A 4958-nucleotide genomic window follows, 5' to 3' on the forward strand; every position below is an offset into this window, starting at 1 on the left:
TCGAAAGAAGAACTCAGAGATCGTTCGACACACGAATAGCCAGCTCTAGATGCCTCTGTAAATTACATAACTCTTATAGAACCTATGAAAACGAAGTAGAACCAACTGCGAGAATGAACAGTCGAGGGTATCTAAGAGAAAATAACATTATTCTGTTGCAGAAGAGCCTTGAAAGGATCTGAGATGGTAGAAGAGACTCTGTCTGAAGGATTCTCAAGAAAAGAGCTCAATTAGAACGGTGAAAACAAATTAAAGCCAACTTGAGTCTACAACAACCGGCCTAGAGCGAACAGTCGAGGGTATTTAAGAGAAAATAACATCATTCTGTTGCAGAAGAGCCTTGAAAGTTTGTGAGAAGGTAGAAGAGACTCTACTTAAAGGATCTTCAAGAGGAGAACCCAATTAGAACGGTGAAAACAAATTAAAGCCAACTTGAGTCTACAACAGCCGCGCTAGAGCGAACAGTCGAGGGTATTTAAGAGAAAATAACATCATCGCGTTGCAGAAGAGCCTTGAAAGTTTGTGAGAAGGTAGAAGAGGCTCTACTTGGAGGATCTTCAAGAGGAGAACCCAATTAGAAGCAGTGAAAACGAAGTAGGACCAACTGGAAGCTACAACAGCCGCGCGAGAGCGAACAGTCGAGGGTATTTAAGAGAAAATAACATCATTCTGTTGCAGAAGAGCCTTGAAAGTTTGTGAGAAGGTAGAAGAGACTCTACTTGGAGGATCTTCAAGAGGAGAACCCAATTAGAAGCAGTGAAAACGAAGTAGAACCAACTGGAAGCTACAACAGCCGCGCGAGAGCGAACAGTCGAGGGTATTTAAGAGAAAATAACATCATCGCGTTGCAGAAGAGCCTTGGAAGGTCGTGAGATGGTAGAGGAGGCTCTTTTCGATGGATCGTCGAGAGGAGAGCCGAATTTCTCCAACTGTGCGACACTGACACTGAGACGAACGGAAGCAGAAATTGGCGGAAAGCAAACGCGAGCTGGCGATTGAAGAGGCTGAACCGTCGCACACGAAGCCAGTGAGTCACACTGACAACGAGATGAGAGAACAGCCGCAGCTCAGATGGGAGGGCCTGGTAATTTAAAAGGCTCGTTAAAAGCGTAGCGCTCGCTCTGTTGACGATGGCGCGCTGCGCTGCGCTTCGCGGCTTCCATCGACGCTGGGCTTTGTTATCACGGACACCTCTGCGGTGTAGATTAAATGATTGTCTCATGCGCTATATTTTTTAGAAGATATCTTATATTTTTCGTTATTCGAGAACGATTTTTTAATGATATACCTTCTTTTCTTTAATTTTGGGGTGATTGATCGAATTTTATTATTGCTGACACCTCTGCGGTGTAGATTAGATTTATTAATAATTGTTTCATGCGCTATATTTTTGAGACGATATTTTTTGGTACTTGAGCAGGATTTCTGTAGTGATGTTTTTTTAATGATACATGTCTTTTTTTTTGTGTGTGATTGATGCATTTAGAATGATTGGTTTTTTACTCTGATTTTGGAGTGATTGATGCTATTGGAATTACTGCTTTCTTCTTTACTTTTAGAATCACTACTGCTTTTGGCATTACTGCTTTTGGAATGATGGGATGGAATTTGATTTGGATGGAATACTTCTAGAATTACTGCTTTCTTTCTGATTTTGGAGTGACTGCTACTTTTGGAATTACTGCCTTTGGAGTTACTGCTTTTGAACTCTGCTTTTGGAGTGTCTGCTACTTTTGGAATTACTGCTTTTGGAGTAACTGCTACTTTTGGAATGACTGATTTTTTCTCTGCTTTTGGAGTGACTGCTACTTTCGAAATTTCTGCTTTTTTCCCTGCTTTTGGAGTAATTGCTACTTTTGGAATTACTGCTTTTGGAATAATTGCTACTTTTGGAATTACTGCTTTTTTCCTCTGCTTTTAGAAAATTGATTAGTCATCGCGTTTCTTCTGGTTAATATAATTAAAAGGGCCAGCTACCAGGCGAGAAAAGTCAAATGCAATCAGATAAATAGAAAACCAACGCCAATGTGGTGCTGGGAACTTAATATGAATTAATGTAGAAAACTTAAACGTAGAAATCCGAAAGCTTAAATAAACTTTTCAATTTGATTATTTTTTCATAAGTCTATAGCTAAATTAGATTTGATTTGTTCTATTCAGGGGTGGATAAGAAACTTGGGAATCCTGAGCGAGACAAATTTTCCAAAACAAGTGTAACTTAGAGATTCTAAATTTAATATCCTATTTTCAATTTCTTTTTAACTTCTCGAAAGATTTTCAAAATTTTTAGGTTAACATATTTGCAGGCCTCAGAATCCTTTCTCTTGCCATTCGATCCACCTCTGGGAAACCCAAAATATTTATTACTCAATCGCAAATAATTCTTTTTAGCCCAGGGCATTAACTTCTTTTCATTCGTTCCTGATGTGCCCCAAAATCGCTACCAAACGTTGAATTAGTCTTTGGAGGAAGAATTTTTTTTAATACGGGGCTCCAATTTGTCTTGATACGCCCCTGAAGCGTCCAAAAATTGGTTGCCACTTAATTCATTTTTGAAAGATTACGAAATTCTTTTTTAGCTCGGGGTCTCAACTTGTCTTCATCCGCTCCTGGAATTCTCCTCCCCCTCTTCTCCAAAAAAATGCAATTCGAAGGCTATAAATTCAATATTTTATTTTTTGAATTTCTTCGATTACTTTTTGAACTCCACCAGTCAATCAAAATCGTCAAATTAAGTCTTCATCCTCCCCTGAAATTCTCCCCCAAAAGAAGTGCAACTCTAAGGCCTTTGGATTTCTTCGATTACTTTTTGAACCCAATACAAATCTTCAAGTTAAAAGATTTGAGGACTTCTGCACCCCTTAATCCATTCCTGATCGCATTTTGAAAATACTTGACTAAGCACACGTGAAACGAGAAATATTTTGTGGACGACAGAAGGTTAAATTAATTTCGATCAAAGTATCATATATATTTATATATAATTATTATATTATTATTATTATTACTATATTTTCGAGGTTAGACGACAAATGAAAGCTTAGCAGTCTTATGCGTGAAACCAAGAAAATAATTTGTGAACTATTAGTTAAATTAGTAAACTTAGTTTTAGTTAATAGTAAGTAGTATTATATATTTATTATTGTATTATTAGTTAAATTAGTATTATATATTTATAATTGTATTATTAGTTAAATTAGTATTATATATTTATATATTATTATTATAATATTTTCGTAGTTCGTCTACAAATGAAAGTTTAGCAATCTTATGCGTGAAACGAAAAATATTCTGTGGACAAGTTAAATTAGTAAGTTAGTTTAAGTTAGTAGTAAGTAGCAAACTAGTAAATTAGTAAATTAAATTAGTATTATATATTTATATATTATTATTATTACATTTACGTAGTTGGACGAGAAATAATGAAAGTTTAGCAGTTTTATGCGTGAAATAAAAAATATTTTCTGGACGACAAGTTAAATTAGTAACTTAGCTTTAGTTAATAGTAAGTAGTATGTTTTAGTTAATAGTTGGTAAGTTAAATTAGTATTATATAATTATATATTACTATTATATTTTCGTAGTTCGTCGACAAATGAAAGTTTAGCAGTCTTACGCGTGAAATAAGAAACATTTCGTGGACGATAAGTTAAATTAGTAAGTTGGTTTAAGTTAGTAGTAAGTTAAATTAGTATTATATATTTATATATTATTATTATAGTTTCGTAGTTAGACGACAAATGAAAGTTTAGCAGTCTTATGCGTGAACCAAGAATATTTTGTTTACCATGAGTTAAATTAGTAACTTAGTTTTAGTCAATAGTAAGTAGTAAACTAGTAAATTAAATTAGTATTATATATTTATATATTATTATTATAATATTTTTGTAGTTGGACGAGAAATAATGAAAGTTTAGCAGTCTTATGCGTGAAACGAAAAATACTTTGTGGACAATAAGTTAAATTGGTAAGTTAAAGTTAGTAGTAAGTAGTAAACTAGTAAATTAGTATTATATAATTGTATATTATTATATTTTCGTAGTTGGACGAGAAATAATGAAAGTTTAGCAGTCTTATGCGTGAAACAAAAATATTTTGTGGACGACAAGTTAAATTAAGTTAAGTTAAGTTAGTTTAAGTTAGTAGTAAGTTAAATTAGTATTATATATTTATCTATATAATAATATATAGTATATTTTCGTAGTTGGACGAGAAATAATGAAAGTTTATCAGTCTTATGCGTGAAACGAAGAATATTTTGTGGACGACAAGTTAAATTAAGTTAAGTTAAGTTAGTTTAAGTTAGTAGTAAGTTAAATTAGTATTATATATTTATCTATATAATAATATATAGTATATTTTCGTAGTTGGACGAGAAATAATGAAAGTTTATCAGTCTTATGCGTGAAACGAAGAATATTTTGTGGACGACAAGTTAAATTAAGTTAAGTTAAGTTAGTTTAAGTTAGTAGTAAGTTAAATTAGTATTATATATTTATCTATATAATAATATATATTATATTTTCGTAGTTGGACGAGAAATAATGAAAGTTTAGCAGTCTTATGCGTGAAACAAAAATATTTTGTGGACGACAAGTTAAATTAAGTTAAATTAAGTTAGTTTAAGTTAGTAATAAATTAAATTAGCATTCTATATTTATCTATATAATAATATATATTATATTTTCGTAGTTGGACGAGAAATAATGAAAGTTTAGCAGTCTTATGCGTGAAACAAAAATATTTTGTGGACGACAAGTTAAATTAAGTTAAGTTAAGTTAGTTTAAGTTAGTAGTAAATTAAATTAGCATTCTATATTTATCTATATAATAATATATATTATATTTTCGTAGTTGGACGAGAAATAATGAAAGTTTAGCAGTCTTATGCGTGAAACAAAAATATTTTGTGGACGGCAAGTTAAATTAAGTTAAATTAAGTTAGTTTAAGTTAGTAG

Source organism: Xylocopa sonorina, chromosome 16 (genome assembly GCF_050948175.1).
Source record: "Xylocopa sonorina isolate GNS202 chromosome 16, iyXylSono1_principal, whole genome shotgun sequence".
Taxonomy (NCBI): Eukaryota; Metazoa; Arthropoda; class Insecta; order Hymenoptera; family Apidae; genus Xylocopa; species Xylocopa sonorina.